General features: G+C 40.8%; 1 long non-coding RNA gene across 1 annotated transcript; it reads left to right on the top strand.

The window, feature by feature from the left end:
- The first annotated feature begins 1,343 nt into the window (after nt 1–1,343).
- Nucleotides 1,344–19,946, top strand: LOC109560280 (uncharacterized). Its single transcript, XR_011567088.1, has 2 exons — nt 1,344–4,855; nt 14,090–19,946. It is a non-coding gene; the product is annotated as an uncharacterized lncRNA (long non-coding RNA).
- The last annotated feature ends 3,939 nt before the right edge of the window (nt 19,947–23,885 follow it).

Genomic DNA, 23,885 nt, shown 5'->3' with positions numbered 1-23,885 from the left:
CACCTGCACTGTCTAATCTAACATGAATCCTAAGGCCTCTTGTCTATAATCAGCTCCTTATCTCAGAAATGGGAATGATTTGCCTTCTGAGTTGCTTTTCCCTGGATAGTGCTGAACTCATTCTTCATTTCAACCCTTTCACCACTTCGTTGTTTCGGGACTTTAATTATTTCAAAGAGTTCTCAAGATGATGTGTAGTTTTCCAAAAGCTTATGTTCACTGTGGTCCAAATTTTTGTGTCTCCGCTAAATTCATATGTTGAAAACCTAATGCCTGGTATCATCATATTAGGAAATGGGGCCTTTGGGAGGTGATTAGGTCATGAGTGTGAAGCCCTCATAAATGGGGCTAATAAAATGACTCTGGAGAGCTCCCTGTCCCCTCCCACCACGTGAAGACACAGTAAGAAGCCGCTGGCTATGAACCAGGAAGAGGACCCTCACTTGCTGTGCCTTGATCTTGGACTTCCCCACCTCCAGAACTATGAGAGACAAATGTCTGTTGTTTATCAGCCACCCAGGCTGCGGTATTTTGCTACACAACCCAAGCAGACTAAGACACCAATCATCACCAAAAACACAACTAATAGATAAGCATTTATCTCCTCAAAAATCTGAGCAATTGTTTGATTTTTGTTTCTCAGCCAGGAGTGCCTTGGGAAGAAAATAAATGTTTATATTTTCTTTCCAGAGCCCCAAGCCTGTCTGAGGAACCCACTGACCAAGGATAAAGGAAATCATTTGTCCTCAGTCTCTGCAACTCTACTTGTAGGGTATTTGACTTATTTTGTAGAAAGGGGTGGAGGATGAAGGAGGTAGAGACAGAGAATTACATCTGTATCAGATTTAATTCCCCAAATAGGAACTGGTTGGTGCCTTCCAACAACTCTTTTTTTTTTTTTTTCCAATCTGAAAGATGGGGATGTTATCTTCCTTATTGATTTCTACTAATCAGGAAAATTCTGGAGGCAGGGAGAGGAAGTTACCAATATTTATTAACATTAGGTCTTTTCATTCTGGCTACTTATGGCTGAGTAAGTAGCCATAATTCATGAGTGATTAATAACATTGCTCCAAAGGAGACTGATTTTTCAAACTATGTTCCATAAAGCCTTGTTTTATATTTCCCTGCAGGAGTCTCTCAACTTTTTGCACATTTATAATGATCTTTTCTCCTTTCTGTTGATGTGCGATCAAGAACCTGATGTGCATCTTTCAGCATCACATTACTGAAAATCAGCCTCTTTGTTGTAGGGCTTACTATCCCCAGAGGAGACATTTAGGGACCAGATTCTTGGTGCTTCAAACAGTGTCTGACACATGGTAGACTAAAAAAAAAAAAAAGCAATGATTGAATTTAATGTTTTAAAACCATATATGGTTCTTAATATCAAAAGAAGCCCAAAGGAGAGAAAGCAGGGGTGTCTATGGCTTGTTTCGGAGTCAATAGTAAGAGCTTACAGTGAACGGTGTCGGATTTGTGATCTCCAAAGAAGAAGATTTAATTTCGGGACCAGGGATCAGGATTGATCACTCAAGAGCTTTTGTAGAGCAGAGTTTTATTAAAGTATAAAAAGGACAGAGAAAGGTTCTGACATATACATCAGAAGCAGGATGGAGAGTGTCCCCCTGCTTGTCTTTTGCAAGCTGTTTAATGTCTGTTAGAAAGTATTAATCAGATAAGAGAGACACCTCAAGGCTGATGGAGTTTCACCAGGCCCCTCTCCCACAACATTCATTTTTGAGAGAGGATGGCACGAGGTGTGTCTTCCCCCATCCATAAAACAATTGATATGAATACTGGTTTATTGACCTATTATCAGCCCAAGGTTTGAGAAAAGAAAAAAAGTTAGTCTTAGGTGGAACCATTTTGAAGAAAGGCAAATTCCAAAGCAAATAAATAGTTTCATTAACATAGCTTAAGAAAAACATTTCCATAGAAAAACCTCCTTTTAATTTTGTACAGAAAAGAAGAAAAAAAAACCTGACACTTGTAGTTTGTTTCCTCCTGCTGCTTAAGGGAGAGGTAAAACATGTCTGGCAGAAAGTGAAGAACTAAAGAGCCTCTTGATGAAAGTGAAAGAGGAGAGTGAAAAAGTTGGCTTAAAACTCAACATTCAGAAAACTAAGATCATGGCATCTGGTCCCATCACTTCATGGCAAATAGATGGGGAAACAGTGGAAACAGTGACAGGCTTTATTTTCTTGGGCTCCAAAAACACTGCAGATGGTGACTGCAGCCGTGAAATTGAAAGATGCTTGCTCCTTGGAAGAAAAGGTATGACCAACCTAGTGAAGTGAAGTGAAGTTGCTCAGTCCTGTCCGACTCTTTGCGACCCCATGGACCATAGCCTACCAGGCTGCTCAGTCCATGGAATTTTCCAGGCAAGAGTACTGGAGTGCGTTGTCATTTAACAGAGACATTACTTTGCCAACAAATGTCCGTCTAGTCAAGGCTATGGTTTTTCCAGTGGTCATGTATGGATGTGAGAGTTGGACTCTAAAGAAAGCTGAGCGCCGAAGAATTGATGCTTTTGAACTGTGGTGTTGGAGAAGACTCTTGAGAGTCCCTTGGACTGCAAGGAGATCCAACCAGTCCATCCTAAAGGAAATCAGTCCTGAATATTCACTGGAAGGACTGATGCTGAAGCTGAAACTCCGATAATTTGGCCACCTGATGCGAAAAACTGACTCACTTGAAAATCTTTCCCGGATGCTGGGAAAGATTGAGGGCAGGAGGAGAAGGGGACAACAGAGGATGAGATGGCTGGATGGCATCACCAACTCAATGGACATGAGTTTGAGCAAACTCCGGGAGTTGGTGATGGACAGGGAGGCCTGGCGTGCTGCAGTCCATGGTGTCACAGAGAGTCAGACATGACTGAGTGACTGACCTGAACTGCACTGAAAAAATGTCTGACACTTGCAGCCTATATTCTCCATTTGGAGACTGCTGGCCTTCCTGCCTGTTACTCTCTCAATAGGATTCAGTTTCTTGAGTCACAGACCCATTTCAGAATCTGGTGAAAGCTATAGGCCCTTTCCCCCACCAAGCACATCATATAAAGTTTGCTTAAAATTTTGGGTTGTCCACTGACCTAAGTGTGTGTGGCCTTTGTGTTAAGACTTTCTGTTAAAGCAGAATACTACATATTATGGGAAAATATTCATAATCATTGGGGAATGACTTTGTGGCTAATTTGTGCTCAGATAACATCATCAAGGAGAATGCAATGGCACCCCACTCCAGTACTCTTGCCTGGGAAATCCCATGGGCGGAGGAGCCTGGTAGGCTACAGTCCATGGGGTCGCTAAGAGTTGGACACGACTGAGCAACTTCACTTTCACTTTTCACTTTCATGCATTGGAGAAGGAAATGGCAACCCACTCCAGTGTTCTTGCCTGGAGAATCCCAGGGATGGGGGAGCCTGGTGGGCTGCTGTCTATGGGGTTGCACAGAGTTGGACATGAGTGAAGCGACGTAGCAGCAGCAGCAGCAGCAGCAGCAACATCATCAATTCTTCAGAGCTTATTGTTATGATTTAATTGAACTAAGTACTCTTTGCACAGTCATTTAAAAAAGAAAAAGAGTCTTCTGTATTGGGCATTGAGCAAAAAAGAGGATTATAGAAAGGTTATAATACCTCCTCCCTATGTATTTTCATTCTCTGTTCCAATTTAGACGATTTTTAGCATATCCACATCCTCAGGGCAGATATGGTCATCAACATATATGATGTTAATGACCTTCCAGTAACACAACTTTACCATCTGAATCTGAACATTTATATGGACTGTGCCCCTTATTATTTTAAGGGTAGGATGAGATGAAGAGAACAAGATATTTCATAGAGGAAAATCCCTAATATACCCACTGACATCTGCTTTGTCCTTCTTTATTTAAAGTTCAATAAGCCTAATCAATACATACACACTTTTAGGGCTTCCCTGGTGGCTCAGTGGTAAATAATCTGCCTGCCATTGCAGGAGACACAGGTTCAATCCCTGATTCAGGAAGATCCCACATACCACAGAGCAACTAAACCAGTGCATCACAACTATTGACCCTCTGCTCTAGAGCCTGCAAAATGCAACTCCTGAGCCCACACCACATCTCCTGAAGCCTGTGCATCCTAGAGCTGTGCTCCGCAAAAAGAGAAGCCACCACGATGAGAAGCCCGTGCTCATCAACTTCAGAGTAGCCCCTGCTCTCTGCAAATAGAGAAAGCCTGCACAGCAAGGAAGACCCAACACAGCCAAAAATAACAAATAAAATTATATTTAAAAAATAGTCTTTAGTTTCATGCTTTGGAATGTCTCTGTCTCCTGAGAACCAGGAAGGAAATAAGATGATCTAGAATTACATTCACAGAAGTTTAAAACTCAAGAGTATAAGTCATCTAACCTGATATTTTGGCTTCACAAGTGAAAAAATGTAAGACACAGAGAGGTTAAAGTAACCTTTCCAAGATCTCTACAACTTTTCCAAGTTCTCCATAACAGATTCTTCACTCTCCCCTTGTTAGAAAATTATTCATTCACATAACATTATCAGGTGTCATTGTAACTCCTCCCAATAGAGTGGGTGAGAGTATATTTTTTCCACCTCATTGATGTTGGCCTTGGCTGCGTGACTTGCCAATAAAATATTAGTATTAGCTTAAACTTTAAATATGTTTGTCTAATTTGGTTTGTCTTCTTGCACTCTTGGCATTTCATCATTAGAAGTTGATAGGCAGCTGCTGAACCCAGATGATGACAACATGTGGTACACAGATGGAGTGCAGAGTCCAATCAAGCTGAACCAAAAGCATCATCATGTCTAAGATCAGATGAACGGCAGCCAGCCAGAGAGTGTGAGTGTGTGCATGCTCAGTCATGTCCAACTCTTTACAGCCCCCAAGAACTGTAGCTCACCAGGCTCCGCTGTCTAAGGCATCTTCCAGGCAAGACTGTTGCAGTGGGTTGCCATTTCCTACTCCATGGGACCTTCCCGGCACAGGGATCGAACCTGCATTTCTCACATTGGTAAGCAGATTCTTTACCACTGCGCCACCTGGGAAGCCAGACCCCAACATGCAGATTCATAAACAAGAACTGTCTTTGTTATTTTAAGCCCCTGAGAAGTGGAGGACTATATGTTATACAGTACTATCATAGTGAAAAAGCAGGTTGCTGCTGCTGCTGCTAAGTCGCTTCAGTCATGTCGGACTCTGTGCGACCCCAGAGACGGCAGCCCACCAGACTCCCCCGTCCCTGGGATTCTCCAGGCAAGAACACTGGAGTGGGTGAAAAAGCAAGTTAATAGTCTCCTAAAAGATTAGCCAAGGTACAATATTCAAATTTTTTTTTTCAAATTGTTAATTGTAATTCAATTTGCATGCATATAATAGAAAAACTCATATAACAATGGCTTAATCAAAATTGAATTTTACTTCTCTCAGTTAATGCAGTCTAGAGTCAGGCAATTCACACTAATAACTTAGTGATTCTCTGAGGTCATTAGGCTTTTCCTGTGCATGGCTCTGCCATCCTTAGGATATGGCCCTTGTCTTAATGCCCCAAATTGCTAGGACAGCTTCTGTATCAAAGACTCAGGAAGAAGAATGGGAATAAAAGGGACAATACATGTTTACTCTTTCAAGGAGAATTCCTACAATTTCCACAAAAATCTCTGCTAAGATTTTATTGGCCAGAACTAAATCAAATGACCATACCTGGATGCAAAGGAGATTGAAATATAGACTTTCCCTAAACAACAATGTACCAAGCAAAAATTACAGGATTCTATTACCAAAAGGGAAGGGAGAATAGATACTTTGAGGCAACGAACAGTATCTGTCATAGTGGACAAATATTTATTGCCCTATAAGAAGTGTCCAATAAATGTTTGGTGAATGACTGACTAAAATGTTAATTAATTTTCATGACCTAAATCACCAAAAGGGGAAAAAAATAATTCAGATTTGATTATATACTTCATTTAAAATTTGTTTTCTTGTAAACATGATGTTTTTCTATGCATTATAAAAGTTTGCAATTCCATTCAGCCAATAGTACTGGGGATTACAATGTGAAAAATCATTGTGCTTGGACTGTTAGAATCCAGACAAGAAGAAGACACAATCCCAAGCTGCATGAAAGTCTGACTTTAGAGGAAGGTATTGTGGGAGAGCCATTGAGTTTACAAGCAGTATGGGACCCTTTCCTACCATAAAACTGTTTTCTATCTCAGGGGTCTCCTTTTGGTCTCACTTTCTGAGGATTTTCTCTAGTGTCACTGAAGCCTATTCAGCTCATTAGTGGGATAACCCAGAATGTCCTGGAATTTAATTCTTTGTGTTTGTAAAGGGGTTGTTTTATTGCAATTGCATTGCAGGATTATTCTGTTTATCACTATGTTTAACCAAAGAGATTGAGTTATTCAAAAGCCTTCATTTTATAATAGATATTCTAAAGTTAAAAATTAAAAATTAATGGAAGTACAGGCACATGAAAAGATGCTCAACATTGCTAACTATTAGAGAAATGAAAATCAAAACCACAATGAAATATCACCTCACACCCATCAGAATGGCTACCACCAAAAAGTCTACACATAACAAATGTTGATGAAGATATGCAGAAAAGTGAACACTTGTATAGTATTGGTGGGAATGCAAACTGGTACAACCGCTATGGGAAACAGTATAGCGGTTCCTTGAAAAACTAAAAACAGAACTATCATACGATCCAGCAATTTCACTCCTGGATATATATCCGAAAAAAAAACATGAATGCAAAAAGATACATGCACCCCCAATGTTCATAGCAGCATAATTTACATAGCTAAGATATGGAAACAACCCAAGTATCCATCAACAGATAAATGGATAAAGAAGATGTGCTGAGTAATGGACTATTACTCAGCCATTTAAAAAGATGAAATTCAGCCATCTACAACAGCATGGATGGATCTAGAGAGTATTATATCAATACTTAGTAAAATAAGTCAGAGAACGATAAACACTGTATGTTATCACTTGTACATGGAATCTAAAAAATAAAACAAATGAATGTATACAACAAAATAGAAGCAGACTCACAGGTTTAGAAAACAAACTAGTGGATACCCGTGGGGAGAAAGGAAAGGGGAAGGGCAAGAGAGGAGTAGGGGACTAAGAGATACAAACTACTATGTTTAAAATTGAAGAAGGAAGTGGCTAACCACTCCAGTATTCTTGCCTGGAGAATCCCATGGACAGAGGAGCCTGGCAGACTACAGTCCATGGATCACAAAGAGTCGGACACGACTGAAGTGACTTACGACTGAAGCAACTTAGGATGCATGCATGCTAAGTCGCTTCAGTGTAGTCCGACTCTGCGTGACCCCATAGATGGCAGCCCACCAGGCTCCTCTGTCCATAGGATTCTCCAGGCAAGAATACTGGAGTGGGTTGCCATTTCCTTATCCAGATTCCTAATAACCAGTGCATAAAAGGAAATAAGATGGATAACCTAAGTCACCATAGGCCAGACCAAAAAATTAAAGGAAAAAGTTTTAATCTTATATCTGATTAAAGATCAGTTCAGTTCAGTCACTCAGTCATGTCCGACTCTTTGCAACTCCATGAACCGCAGCACACCAGGCCTCCCTGTCCATCACCAGCTCCCGGAGTTCATGTATGCTTGCATATTGTATAAAATGGATAAGCACCAAGGATATACTTATACTATACAGCACAGGGAAATATAGCCATTATTTTATATCTTTAAATGCATATAACCTTTAAAACTATTGACTCACTATGCTCTACACTCAAAACTAATATATTATAAATCAACTATACTTCAAGAAACTATTTAAACATAAAAAAAAATTAACTGAAGTATATGATAAAAGTTATAAAAATCTTGAATATACAGAGCTATTTTTAATTTTGTTGATTTATTTAGAGGATGTTAATATATGGATGTTTATCTCCCCTGAATGTAGGGCCATAACATAGTAACTTGGACCAGATTTACCAGCCACAACAAATATTAATAACTAGAAAAGTGTAAAAAATATAAGAAAAAGTGTTTTCAGGCTTGGGATAACAGGAAATGTAGAACTACTATCTCTGATATAGATGAGAAACAAATGAGATGAGGGCTACATAACCCTGGCTTTTTGCCTAAAGACATTCTACTTTTTGGTACTGATAGGGGGACCCCAAGCAAAGCACAGTGATCTCACTGAGCTAAGAAAACTTTCTCAACCTGATAAAGGGCATCCATGAAGATTCATCACTTTCTCTTGAAGATCAAGAACATGGCAAGAACGTCCCTGCTTTCTCTACTCCTTTTCAATATTTACTGGAGATGCTAGTCAGTCCACAAAGCAAGAAAAGAAAGAAAAACCACAGAGATTGCAAAGAGAGAAATTTGCAAGCAAACTGATCATATATATACAAAATCTTAAAGAACCTAAAAAAAAATTACTTGCTAATGAGTGACTTTAGCAAGGTCCCCAAATCTGAGCTAACATGCAAAAATCAACTGCATTGCTATATACTGACAACAAATAGTTGGAAAATATATTATAAAACATTTCTATTACAATAGTATCAAAACCATGACATTTTAAGGGGTAAATATAATAAAATATGTGCTTGCATATATGTTTATTGAAAACCCCATAACACTGCAGAAACAAATTTTAAAAGACCTGAATCAGTGGAGGAATATATGATTTCATGGATTAAAATGGCAATTCTCCCAGTATCTAGATTCATTTACAAAGTAATCCAAATCAAATCCCAACATATTTTTGGCAGCAACTGACATGCTGGTTATATAATATATAAGGAAATGTGAAGGACCTAGAATAATCAAGTAATTTTAGGAAGGAAGAACAAAGTAAGAAGATATATACCACTGGACTCTAAGATCTATTACAAAAAAATTAACTAAGAATGAGCTATTGGTGAAAGAATAGACATACAGATCAATGGAACAGAATGTAGAGTTCAGAAAAAGATCCACATATAAATGGCCATTTGGTTTTTAACAAAGATATTAAGGGTAATACCTTTAATTAATTCAATACCTTTAATTACAAAGGTAATTCAATGGGGGAAAGGACAGTCTTTAAAAAATGATGCTCAAACAATTAGATACACATATGAAAAGAAACAAGCCTGGATCCTTACTTCATACCAAGTAACAAAATCAGAATTAAATGTAGACTTATACTTAAGAAATAAAACTTAAAATTTCAGTAGAAAACATAGGAACAAATGTTTTATACTCTGGGATGGCACGAGTCACAAAAAATTGATTAAGGTGTTCACTAAAGAAAGATGTGGGCTCTTTAATAAACATTGTCAGGAAGATGAAAAGGTAAGCCGCACAGTGAAGAATATATTCATATTACATGTATTTGACAAAAGAAGTGAATTTGAAATAAAGAACTTTTGCAATTTGTTAATAATAATATGAACAGCAGCCCATAAACATGGGTGAATATTTTATAAAAGAAAACATACAAATAACTAATGAGCACATGAAAAGACACTTAATATCTTTAGTCATCAGGAAAATGCAAATGAAACTGCAATTAAATACCATTACAATGATCAGTAAATGGTCTGACAACCTTAAGTATTGAAGAACATTGAGTAAAAATTCTCATACATGGCTGCAGGAAACGTAAAATGCTACAATCAGTTTAGCAAATAATTTGTTAATTTTTACATTGTCCATAAAAAGTACTGTATCCATAACAAGGAGAACTAATTAGCCCTCATAGCCACATGTAGTATCAAGTAGAAAATGGTTCTAATAGTATTGAGTACATTTTAAAGTATTTGAATTAGCAAAATGTCTTAAAGAGAAATGTGTAGTCTTGTTTTTACATCTATTGGGAGATGACATTGTTAGGTGGCTTTACAAATGTTAGTGAAAGTCACTCAGTTGTGTCCAGCTCTTTGCGATCCCATGGACTATACAGTCCATGGATATCTCCAGGACAGAATACTGGAGTGGGTAGCCTTTCCCTTCTCCAGGGGATCTTCCCAACCCAGGGATTGAACCCAGGTCTCCTGCTTTGCAGGCAGATTCTTTACCAGGTGAGCCACAAGGGAAGCCGTAAGATACTAGTTAAGGAATAAAAAATGTTGTAATAATGCTAACAGACCAGGTCAATATACTATGATGACAAGACATAGAAGAAACTATTAATTTTCAAAATACATCACTTTAAGGGAGACAAGTGGTTGCAAAATTTAACCATAAAAAGAAATAGCCTAATAATAATTATCATGATTTTTAATCTACAGCTAAATTCTATACCCACTTCTTCATCCAATAATCAACTGTTTGATAACAGAGGTCCTGTGACCTTGTCTAGTTTGAAAAAGTCTGTTTTCTTTTTTTAAATCTCCCCTGGAAATACTATTAAAACAGTATTACCAAAACCTTAGGAACATATCAAATTAAGTATAGTAAAAATATTATACAGCAATACAAGGAATATTGATGATATTAACCTAATTTACTACATTAATATTTTAGAATACATGTAAAGTGAGTCCCTTGGGCTGCAAGGAGATCCAACCAGTCCATTCTAAAGGAGATCAGTCCTGGGGTTCTTTGGAAGGAATGATGCTAAAGCTGAAACTCCAGTACTTTGGCCACCTCATGCGAAGAGTTGACTCAGTGGAAAAGACTCTGATGCTGGGAGGGGTTGGGGGTGGGAGGAGAAGGGGACGACAGAGGATGAGATGGCTGGATGGCATCACCGACTTGATGCACATGAGTTTGGATGAACTCTGGGAGTTGGTAATGGACAGGGAGGCCTGGTGTGCTGCGACCCCATGGACTGTAGCCCACCAGGCTCCTCCATCCATGGAATTTTCTAGGCAAGTGTACCAGAGTGGTTTGCCATTTCCTTCTCCAAGAGATCTTCCCAGCCCAGGGAACCCGGGACTCCCGCATTGTGGGCAGATGCTTTACATCTGAGCCACCAGGGAATCCCTACATGTAAAGATATATGTGATTTAAAAGTTGTATAGTTCTTGTATTTGTTTTATCTACTGTTTCAGGTGTTCAGTCATGCTAAATGTGGAATTGCTGCTTATCTTTTTAAAGTAAATTTAGTTAAGCAACCCATCAATGTAAATATATGACTTTAGTAAGTAAAATTATGAATTCAGTAAACTTTCCAGGTGTCTCAGTGGTAAGGAATCCTTCTGCCAATGCAGGAGCCACAGGAGATGCGGGTTTGATCCCTGGATCGAGAAGATCACCTGGAGAAGGAAATGGCAACCCACTCCAGTACTTTCGCCTGGGAAATCCCATGGACAGAGGAGCCTGGCAGGCTATAGTCCATGGGGTCACAAAGAGTGGGACACGACTGAGTGACTAAACAACAACAACAAAGCTGAAAATCAAACGAAGTGCAAACACTTTTAGTTGTTCCTCTCCGTACACAAAATTCAAGGGCATCACAAGACATATAATCAACTAGAAATATATGGGGAGCTTACCAATACATAAAGCTCAAGGTTAAATACTGTGCTCCTAGCACACAGCCTGACACAGGAAGAATCTGGTAAATATTTGTTAAATAAATTAACACAAGGTAAACTGTGAAGAGGGAATTGAATTACAAACAGACTTCTAGGTTTACAAGCCGTGACATGTTTCATAAATGTATATTTTCTAATGGCTCCACAGAGCATGATGGATTGCAAAGGGAAGCCATGCTAGAATGTTAACTTTTTTTTAATAAATGAAGCACAATGTGACTAGCTCATATTTAGCAAATTACAAATTAATTGTGATAAAAATTGAGAGACAGTGAGTTTCCTTGAAGAACAGATGTAAGATTCCCAGTTCCAAATCTAACCCTTGCTGGACTAAATTAGAATATATATTTATCACTTCTTTCAAAAAGATAGTCACCATGATGGTATTAACATATATATTTCAATGAACAATTCGATTTACACTTTTCACATGGTTCCAAATTTGTTTCTTAGTTTGGAAATCAAGAACAACTGCATAAATTACAATGCATTTAAAGGTGGGAGTTTTTTTTCTTATACAATGACTTTCAGAGCAATGTTCTGTTAGTAACTAACTCAGCCAGGAAGGTTTTGGAAAGAAAAATATGTTGCAAATATGTATAAGTATATTGTCCATAAAATGCACACAGCTTTCAGAAATATAGTTTTATATCTTAAGGAATATAAAACCTCATAGAGAGAAGAATTTCTGTACTTTCTATAAACGAATAAAAAACATAAGATCCTGGAAAATGTTTTGTGTCAAAGTTGGAGAGACAAAATTGTTACTTTTCCTAAGATTTGGCTTATCAAGGAAGCTTATATCCCACAGGTTTAGACCTTTGAAACATCAACAGTTTTAATGTTTATCAGTAACACTGAACTTTGCCTCCCATTGAATGGCATGCTTTGCTAAAAAGGGTGTGTGTGGTGATCATAATTCAACAGTTCTAAGTATTGTTGTCGTTCAGTTGCTCAGTTGTGTCCGACTCTTTGCAACTCCATGGACTGCAGCACGCCAGGATTCCCTGTCCTTCACCATCTCTGAGTTGGCTCAAATTCATGTCCACTGAGTTGGTGATGCCATCCAACCATCTCATCCTCTGTCACCCTCTTCTCCTCTTGCCCTCAATCATTCTTAGCATCAGGGTCTTTTCCAGTGAGTTGGCTCTTTACATCTGGTGGCCAAAGTATTGAAGCTTTAGCTTAAGCAACAGTTCTTCCAATGAATATTCAGGGTTGATTTCCTTTAGGATTGACTGGTTTGATCTCCTTGCTGTCCAAGGGATTCTCAAGAGTCTTCTCCAGTTTGAAAACATCAGTTCTTCGGTGCTCAGCCTTCTTTATGGTCCAACTCTAAAATCCATGTGTGGTTATTGGAAAAACCATAGCTTGGACTATATGGACCTTTTTCAGGAAAATAATGTCTAAGTATGTGAAAGTGAAAGTGAAGTTGCTTAGTCATGTCCGACTCTGCGCGACCCTGTGGACTGTAGCCTACCAGGCTTCTCTGTCCGTGGGATTCTCCAGGCAAGAATACTGGAGTGCGTTACCATTTCCTTCTCAAGGGTATCTTTACGACCCAGGAACCGAACCCGGGTCTCCCGCATTGCGGGCAGATGCTTTAACTTCTGAGCCATCAGGGAAGCCTAAGTATGCTGCTGCTGCTAAGTCACTTCAGTCGTGTCCGACTCTGTGCGACCCCAGAGAGGGCAGCCCACCAGGCTCCCCCGTCACTGGGATTCTCCAGGCAAGAACACTGGAGTGGGTTGCCATTTCGTTCTCCAATGCATGAAAGTGAAAAGTGAAAATGAAGTCGTTCAGTCGTGTCCAACCCTCAGCGACCCCATGGACTGCAGCTTTCCAGGCTCCTCCACCCATGGGATTTTCCAAGCAAGAGTACTGGAGTGGGGTGCCATTGCCTTCTCCAGCCTAAGTATAGTGACCACTTTATTTTCAGGAAGCTATTTAGATCAGTGGAAACTCTGCAGCTATGTCATTTAATCTGGCCCCAGAATCATTCAACATTACCAAAGTTGCAGAAGTGGAAATTGCCAATATTCTTTTGTTTTCTAGCTTCTTTTCAGACTTAAGTACATTTCCTTTTTTGCTTATATTCTATAAAAGCCCTCAAAAAGTAGCTGTTAGAGAGTTGTGTACTCAGATAAATAATATTTTATTAGATCAAAGGAGCATAAATATAATATTGTCAAATAAAGAGAATTTTAAGGAGGGACTTCCCTGGCTACCCAAGGTTAAGACTCCAAGCTTCCACTTAGCGGGCACAAGTTTGGTTCCTGGTAGGAGAACTGAGATCCCATATGCCTTGTGGAGCAATGGGGGCGTAGGGGAGAGGGTGTTAAGGAGGCTCATCCCATCGTTAGCATCTCATCTCATTCATTTCTCACAGTATGCATTGCCACTTCCCTCTTCCCTCAATCCCTTCTCAGGTCCTTATTCCCTGTTAACTATTCTACTTTTCTGGATTATTTTACCAGAGCATAGGCTTGTAGATGCTTGTACTTACCTATACAATACTATTTTCTATTTCTTCTTTAGGACAAAACCCTCAGAGCTACAATACACCCAGCTAGGAAAATCATTTCCCAGCCTTGCTTGTAGCTAGGCAGAGCCACATGATGAAGTTTGGCCAAAGAGATGGAAACAAAAGTGGTGGAGGAGACTGCCTAGAAGGCTTCTTGAAGATGCTGAGAAGTGGACCCTTTTTGCCCTCCTTCCTGCTGGCTTCCCTAGTGGCTCAGATGGTAAAGAATCTGCCTGCAGTGTGGGAGACATGGGTTCAATCTGGGTCGGGAAGATCCCCTGGAGGAGGGAATGGCAACTCATTCCCGTATTCTTGCCTGGAGAAGCCCACGGACAGAGGAGCCTGGGGGGCTACAGTGCATGGGGTCACAGAGAATCAGACATGACCGAGTGATTAACACTTTCCTCTGCACTGCTGACTGTAGGGTAGAAGTAACAGGCAGTGTTTCCACAGGCATATGGGAGCAGCGCTAGTGTGTGAAGGATTATGGAGCCAAGACAAGATGACCACAAAACCACCACACTAGCCCTGGAATGCCCACTTCTGTGACTTCTTTTGGAAGAAAAGTGAAATACCAAATTTTAAACACCACGATTGGACTGTTTTTTGCGGCACACAGTTGCACTTTTTGTGGCAAATGGATAGCAGGCTTGAATATGGTAACTGTGCACAGTTTGGGCTTACCCAGCGGCTCAGAGGTGAAGAATCCACCAGCAGTATAGGACATGTGGGTTCAATCCTTGGGTCAAGAAGATCCCCTGGAGGAGGTAATGGTAACGCATTCCAGTATTCCTGTCTGAAGAATCCCATGTACAGAGCAGCCTGGTGGGCTACAGTCCACAGGGTTGAAAAATGCTGGACACGACTGAAAGAGCCGAGCACACACACAGGGGACAGTTCAGTGAGGGGACTGTTTACAAGCGTGTGAGCAGGACTAAAAAAAATGAACACATTTACCAACTTCAGGGAAGCCTGTTTGGCCTCTAGGCCTAAGGAATCAAGGAAGCAGACACGCCCAGCAGGCAGTGAGTGACTCAGGATAACAGTCACCCTGGTCTCACCTTCCACCTGCTCTTTTCTTCTGCTGTGTCTCCTATTGGCCGAATTAACCGTAAATGAGAGGGCAAAGGTAGTCTGTTGAAATAGTCTATACAAGTCCGCCTCCAAAGGCCCAAGGCAGGTCGGAGAAGGACAGAGAATGAACCTGGAGGAGCAAATAGGAACCGTTCAGCACAATGGCTTCATTACTTTGCTGCTTTCAACTCCATTCCCTCACTTGCCCCCAGTTCATCCCACATTCCATTGTGGGGCTAATATTATCAGTAATATTATCTCTTTGCTTAAAATTCTGCAGAGTATCCTAGTTTCCTAGCAAGTCAAGTCCAAACTCCACTGTGCACACAAGGCCATCACCCTCTGGCTCCACCCCGCTTTCCCAAACCTATTTTTCTGCAAGTTCCTGCATGTGTTGCAACCAAACCACAATGATCACCATTCCAAGTAATAGCCCATGCTTTCATATTTCGTGTGCCTTTTCTCTCTGTGCTAAAGACACAGAGTCTGCTTCTTTCTACTCTATGAAAGCCTTACTCATATATTAAGGCATAGCTTGAGAGTATGTACCCTATGGCCCCTTCCTGAACCTTTGGGCAGAGTCTCTACCTCCTTGTAAATATTAGCACTTTGTTTCTCTCCCCTGTATGGACTGCCAACTACTGACTCCCTCCTTTACTCCCTGTGTGTTCTTTCTCAGTGAATGGCCTGCTGGTTGCCTAAGACAATACTTTGGAATCACCTTTGACACCTCTTTTCCCTCTCATTTCTCATATTCAATCCTCCAGCAAATCTTAGTGCTTGTATCTCCAACACATATACGTAATTCAACCCCTTGTCACTACCTACCCGGGTCCACCACCCAGTTCCTGCTGTATTGGTATAATAGTCTCCTTTACATCAGTCCTTATCTACCACTGCTCCCTTAACAGCAGAGCAGCGAGAGTCATCCTTCTAAAATCTAAACGAGATAAATCACTCTTCTGTTCAACATTGTCCACTGGCTTCTCATCTCACGCAGAGGAAAAGCCAAAGGTCTTGCAATGAACTACAAAGTCCTAAGTGATATAATCCCCACTCCCTGACACATACACACACGCACACCACCTCTTACTTCATTAGCTCTTTTTCTTCATAATTCCTGTCTCACTTACTTCATTCCAGTGATGTTTGTGTCTTGCTGTTACTAGAGTCATCAAGCCTGTGTCCTCAACCTTTTGCACCACTCTGACTTAAATGTTATCATCCTCCCTACTCCCCATCCCACATGGTTTATTGTGAATTCTTGAAGTTTTCTGTCCAATTATCTTCTTTCCAGTGAGGCCATTCCTAACAACACTATGGAAAATAGAAACGCCTCTGCTCCCCTCACCGCTGGCATGTCTTCTTCTCTTTACCACAGCTCTTATCTACATCCCACTGAGTGGCTAGAAAAACAAGAATGGGGGGATGAATTCAGGAAGAAGTGCAGAGAGGCCTGTCTCTGCAGTGGTGACATCAGGTCAGAGAGATGAGAAGCACTATAGGGTTTCTTGGAGAAGGAAGTGGCACCCCACTCCAGTATTCTAGAATCCTGTGGACAGAGGAGCCTGGTGGACTGCTGTCCATAGGGTCGCACAGAGTCGGACACGACTGAAGCAACTTAGCATGCATGCATGCATTGGAGAAGGAAATGGCAACCCACTGCAGTATTCTTGCCTGGAGAATCCCAGGGATGGGGAAGCCTGCTGGGCTGCCATCTATGGGACTGCACAGAGTCAGACACGACTGAAGCGACTTAGCAGCAGCAGCAGCAGTAGGGTTTCCTGGTCTAAAGTTCCCAGTGGAACACCAGTGAAGTGTTTTCTTCTCTTCTGGTATCAGTAGAGGCTAATGGTACTCATCAGTGGCCTGATGAGCAGACACAGAGCTTTGTGCAAAATTGCAAGTTAATTTGTGGTCTCCTCAAAGCAAATTCAGTTTGTCACTCAATTGAATTAGAATGACAACACAATGGGAGAAAGCAGACTGGTCAAATTTATCTCTAATATCAAGCTTTTAGTATTTCATAGACAGCTTTTTACTCACTGTTTAACCAAGAAGAGTGTCATGGCCATAGCAGAGGAGATGCAGGATAGTTTTCCCTGTAATTATTTCAGAAGACTTGGCAAAGAAATCAATGTTGGCAAAATAAATGATATCCCAATAATAATACTATTTGAAATAATAAAATTTTAAGGGATAAGAAAATTTTACCATTTCTCCTATTCACTATGCTACCCATGGATTTTCTAAATATGGTATGGTGGGAGGGAAAAGGAACAAAGACAGGCACACTGTTACTTAGCTAGTATAGTTTTTGCCACTTGGTCCATCAAAAAGTTGATGATTTCTCTCACTGGGGCTTCTGTTGGGGTCAACTCACCTTCCCAGGAAGTCATCTTTGGGTTCCCTTTCAAGATAGCCCAAGGGATCCACACTTGGTCCACGTGACATCTGCAAGCATCCTGTCCTACCAAATTGTCCCATCAGAGCCATGCCTTTTTCTTCAGCCATCAAAGCTACCTTCAACCTGCCTCTCCTTTAGACATTTGTGGGAATTGGATAGCATGTCAGCCCCTGAGCCTTTGACTATAGGTAAGAAGGAAGCACCCCATCGTGTTCCCTAGGTAGAGAGGAGGAGACATGTCATAGCACTCTGAAAATAAATAAAGACCACCTTGATGAAAATAGATTCTATTTGTTCACAGCCTATTATAGTAAGGAAGTCAGCAGCATCACTTGAGTTTGGCAGAGAATCAAAGGCAGGAAGAGGAACAGGAAAGCTCCAGAGTATGGGAAGATGAGTGGCTTTAGGTATGCTCTGATTGGAGATGGTTGGTGTGGGGAAGAGCCAGAGGAGACCTAACTAGAAGCAGGGTATCTTTTTTTAAAAAATTAATTTATTTTTAATTGAAGGATAACTGCTTTACAGTATTATATTGGTTTCTGCCAAACATAAACATGAATCAGCCATAGGTATACCTATCTCCCGTCTCCTGAACATCCCTCCCACCTCCCTCCCCACAGAGCTGAAGCAGAGCATCTTTATGTGATGGGTTTGAGGCGCATATTTGGATTTTTCGGACTAGTTCTGAATTGAAAGTGAGGTTAAAAAAATAGGAAGCTGGCAGTCATGGACCAAGTCCTAACCATTCTGGCTGATTGTTACAGACGTTGGGCTTTGGCTTTCCCAGCTGGTTGCTGGAGAGGATGTGGGTGAGTGTTCACTTTATATATACGATCTAGTCGTTGTTCTGGAGAAGGCAATGGCATCCCACTCCAGTGTTCTTGCCTGGAGAATCCCATGGACAGAGGAGCCTGGTGGGCTAGAGTCCATGGGGTCGCTAAGAGTCGGACACGACTGAGCAACTTCACTTTCACTTTTCACTTTCATGCATTGCAGAAGGAAATGGCAACCCACTCCAGTGTTCTTGCCTGGAGAATCCCAGGGATGGCGGAGCCTGGTGGGCTGCCGCCTATGGGGTTGCACAGAGTCAGACACGACTGATGTGACTTAGCAGTAGCAGTCATTGTTCATTTGTATATTTAGTCTCTTATAATTCTCCCCCTAGGGAAGTAACTTACTCATTTCCAAGCTTCTCCTTAAAGTGTCTTTAACGTAGTCTAAGAATGCATCACCTCATTAATTTTCAAACTGTCTCTTTTTCAGTGATTTTGTCACTAAGCATGTCCAACTCTTGAGATCCCCTGGTGTAGCCCGCCAGGCTCCTCTGCCCATGGGATTTCCTAGGCAAGAATACTGGAGTGGATTGCCATTTCCTTCTCTAGGAAGGAAGGGCTGCCATTTCCTTCTCCAGGAAGGACTCTTTTTTAGTTATCTCTTTTTATAATTTGTCAGTAATTCAACATTCTGTTCTCAAGTTTAGAGCCTCACCTAAAGCTGAAAAAATAGTAACCACCTTACTTTCATATCCTGTTACAGAGGCCTCAGTACAGAGGACTCATCTGAGAAGTTTGGCAGCAAAAAAAGGAAGAGAAATTAAGTGGAACTTAGAATGCACAATCAGGCAAATGAGTCCTTTTTCCTTCTCTTCTTCTCCTTTTCTTTTCTAAACTGTAAGCCCTCACAATAAAGTTCAAACTCCTCAGCATGGCTAGATCCTTTGGCCTCAAGACTGGGTCCAGGCTTGCTCCTCTGGTCTCATTTCCTACCACTTCCAAACACCACCTTGTGTGGCCACTGCCAGAAGTGAAGCTGAGCAGGACCCTGAGGGGCCTTCCCAGGGACAGACCCCTCCCCGCTGTCCCCTGCCTCTTGTTTGCAAAAAATCTGCAGGCTCCTAGGCCTTCCCTGAGTTATAAAGAGAAAATTTAATCAGAAAAGTGAGAAAATGGAGAAATAAAGGAAAATAGTCAACTGAGACAAGATAATACTAGTTTAGGCATAAAACAAAGTGAAGGATTTTTAGTTCCCCATCAAGGGCTATAGAGAATATTCTGAGCCCTATCCTTGAGTTGTTTTGCAGAGATTAAAACCCTCACCAGGTGGAAGAAGTTAACTGGATGCTAAACACCCTCACATAGACCCCAGGCCAGTTGGAACACATAAGACTGATGATGTTGACCCCTGAACTACTGGCTGGGTTACCTCCCATCAACCAAGAATGTGAATGAACTGATCACTCACCCTGCAACTATTTCTTTTACCTTGGGGCCTTTAAAATTGCTTCTCTGAAAGCCATTTGGGAGTTCATGTTTTCTGAGTGTAAGCTACCATTCTCCTTCCTTCACCCCACAATGGGTGCCTTACAATAAATGCTGTACTTTCATTCACCACAGTCTGGTATCAGTATATTGCTTTGCTGTGCATTGGGTAGGCAGATTCAAGTTTGCAGAGTTCCAAAGAATATCAAGGAGAGATAAGAAAGTCCTCCTCAGTGATGAATGCAAAGAAATAGAGGAAAACAATAGAATGGGAAGGACTAGAGATCTCTTCAAGAAAATTAGAGATACCAAGGGAACATTTCATGCAAAGATGGGCACAATAAAGGACAGAAATGGTATGGACCTAACAGAAACAGAAGATATCAAGAAGAGGTGTCAAGAATACACAGAAGAACTACACAAGAAAGATCTTCATGACCCAGATAATCAGGATGGTGTGATCACTCACCTAGAGCCAGACATCCTGGAATGCAAAGTCAAATGGGCCATAGGGAGCATCACTATGAACAAAGCTAGTGGAGGTGATGGAATTCCAGTTGAGCTATTTCAAATCCTGGAAGATGATGCTGTGAAAGTGATGCACTCAATATGTCAGCGAATTTGGAAAACTCAGCAGTGGCCACAGGACTGGAAAAGGTCAGTTTTCATTCCAAACCCAAAGAAGAGCAATGCCAAAAAATGTTCAAATTACCACACAATTGCACTCATCTCACACATGTCCAAAGTAATGCTCAAAATTCTCCAAGCCAGGCTTCAATAGTATGTGAACTGAGAAAGTACAGATGTTCAAGCTGGATTTAGAAAAGGCAGAAGAACCAGAGATCAAATTGCCAACATACGTTGGATCATGGAAAAAGCAAGAGAGTTCCAGAAAAACATCTATTTCTGCTTTATTGATTATGCCAAAGCCTTTGACTGTGTGGGTCACAACAAACTGTGGAAAATTCTTAAAGAGATGAGAATATGAGACCACTTTACCTGCCTCCTGAGAAAGCTGTATGCAGGTCAAGAAGCAACAGTTAGAGCTGGACACAGAACAAAAGACTGGTTCCAAATAGGAAAAGGAGTATGTCAGGGCTGTATATTGTCACCCTGTTTATTTAACTTATATGCAGAGTACATCATCATGCGAAATGCCAGGCTGGATAAAGGACAAGTGATTGCTGGGAGAAATATCAATAACCTCAGATATGCAGATGACACCACCCTTGTGGCAGAAAACAAAGAAGAACTAAAGAGCCTCTTGATGAAAGTGAAAGAGGAGAGTGAAAAAGCTGGCTTAAAACTCAACATTCAAAAAAAGAAGATCATGGCATCCTGTCCCATCACTCCATGGCAAATAGATGGGGAAACAATGGAAACAGTGACAGACTTTATTTTCCTGGGCTCCAAAATCACTGCAGATGATGACTTCAGCCATGAAATTAAAAGATGCTTGCTCCTTGGAAGAAAAATTATGACTAACCTAGACAGCATATTAAAAACCAGAGACATTACTTTGCCAACAAAGGTCCATATAGTCAAGGCTATGGTTTTTCCAGTAGCCATGTATGGATGTGAGAGTTGGACTATAAAGAAAGCTGAGCACCATAGAATTGATGCTTTTGAACTGGTGTTGGAGTTGGTGCTGGCAGTGAGGTGGTGTTAGAGAGGATTCTTGAGAGTCCCTTGGACTACAAGGAGATCCAATCAGTCAATCCTAAAGGAAATCAGTCTTGAATATTCATTGGAAGGACTGATGCTGAAGCTGAAACTCCAATACTTTGGCCACCTGATGTGCAGAACTGACTCATTGGAAAAGATTCTGATGTTGGGAAAGATTGAAGGCAGGAGGAGAAGGGGACAACAGAGGATGAGATGGCTGGATGACATCACTGACTCGATGGACATAAGTTTGAGCAAGCTCCGGAAGTTGATGATGGACAGGGAGGCCTGGTGTGCTGCAGTCCATGGGGTTGTAAAGAGTAGGACACAGAACACTACATAAACTTACTCGATAAAGTGGCATCAAGGATTCCCAAGGACTGACTCCAGTTTTGAAAGAAATTCTACTGTAGACAAAGTGTTATCAAACAGCATTGCACACTACAGAGAAATCATTCATGAAAAGAAGTCCATCAGTGTGGCAACCTTCATCACTGCTTTATTTTGAGAAATTTCCACAGCCACCCAACCTTTAGCAACAGTACTCTGATAAGCCAGCAGCCATCAACAATGAAAAAAGACTCTCCTCTGGCAAAAAATTATGACTTACTGAAGTTTCAAATGATGGTTAGCATATTTTAGCCATAAAGTAGTTTTAAATTAAGATATGCACATTGTTTATTTAGACATAATGCTATTTCTCATTTAATAGGCTACAATATATTGTAACCATAACTTTTATGTGCACTAGGAAACCAAAAGATTCATGTGACTCCCTTTATTATGATATTTGGTTTATAGCAGCGGTCTGGAACCAAACTTGCAATATGTCCTCATGCCTGTGTTTAGAAAAAGAATGTTCTATAGTTTCCCTAATTTGTAGATCTTTTCTGAAAGGCTACCTTAAGATGCAAATAGTCCATTAATTCAGTCAACCAACCAACAACCAAAATACCAAATATACACAGGACCATTCTAGGTTTGAAATACTAAAGTGTGTAAAACATAGTCTGTCTTCAGTGAGGTTTTAATTACTTGGCATTTCAAGGTGTGATAGCACTAAGAAGATAAAATGTGGGAAAGCCATTCACACTGAGTGAGGGGGTTGCTTTAACTAAGGTAGTCACTTCTTTGCGGTTACATTTTGATTGATACTTGAATGATGAGTAGGAGGCAGACACGTGGTTAAAGAAAAACAGATGTCAAAATCCTGAGATGGAAAGGAGCCGACTGTTTAAGAGGCAGAAAAAGCAACGTGGCTGGGGAGTAGGGAACAAAGGGGAGGCAAGGCAGCAGGGGAATGAGCACGCAGGCATCGCAAGGATGGTGGATTCTTTTTTCTGGTTATAAAGAGAAGACACTGGGTGATTTTAAACCAAAGTATGGCAGGGTTTGCATCACCCTGTAGAAAGCTCACTTTGGCTTCTGTGTGCAGGATTAAGGAGGCAAGAGTTCTCAGAAACACATGATTTCCCTACTTAAGATTTGTTCTGCTAGAAGACCAATTTAGAGGCTGTTGCCATAGTCTGAACAATAACAACAACAAAAAAATGGTAATTTTGCATTATTAATGGCAGAATATATTTGAGGGATAGAATTTGTAGATTCTACAAGTTCTGCATGTGTGTGTGTGTTAGTCACTCAGTCATGTCTGATTCTTTGCAACCCCAGGGACTGTAGCCCACCAGTCTCCTATGTCCATGGGATTCTCCAGGCAAGAATACTGGAGTGGGTAGCCATTCCCTTCTCCAGGGGATCTTCCCAACCCAGAGATCAAACCTGGATCTCCTGCACTGCAGGTGGACTCTGCAATCTGAGCCACCAGGGAAGCCCAGATCTTACTGATGAATTAGAAGAAATCAAATATTTGATTTCTTGGTTCTCCTAATTGTTGTACTAAGTGTAGTAGTATCTTTCTGAGCCCCCTATAAAAAAAAAAAAAAAACCCAAACTCCAGTTTTCCTGAATATTCATCCTAATTTGATAACCAAAGGAGAATCATATTAGGTGTTTTGTCACTGAATATTTATCTAAAAGTGACATGTAATCTCCACCCTTAAATACAGGGAGGCCAGTTTTATTTTTAAGAACTCCCAACCCACAGAATCGTATTTACAGTTTTAACCAACACTTATTTCAATATACTAGGACATTTTTCCCATTTCTTTTTCATTTGTTTGGCTTCTCATTTGGAGTTCAAGTTCCTATGAGAGCACATACACATATTATTTATCCCTGGATTCTCAGACCCAGTTCAGTTCAGTCGCTCAGTCATGCCCAATTCTTTGTGACCTCATGGACCCCAGGATGCCAGGCTTCCCTGTCCACTACCAACTCCCAGAGTTTACTCAAACTCAAGTCCATAGAGTTGGTGATGCCATCCAACCATCTCATCTGTTGTCTACT

Source organism: Bos indicus, chromosome 6 (genome assembly GCF_029378745.1).
Source record: "Bos indicus isolate NIAB-ARS_2022 breed Sahiwal x Tharparkar chromosome 6, NIAB-ARS_B.indTharparkar_mat_pri_1.0, whole genome shotgun sequence".
Taxonomy (NCBI): domain Eukaryota; kingdom Metazoa; phylum Chordata; class Mammalia; order Artiodactyla; family Bovidae; genus Bos; species Bos indicus.
Note: the sequence above shows the minus strand (reverse complement) of the source record. Positions and strands in the feature narration are given on the sequence as shown.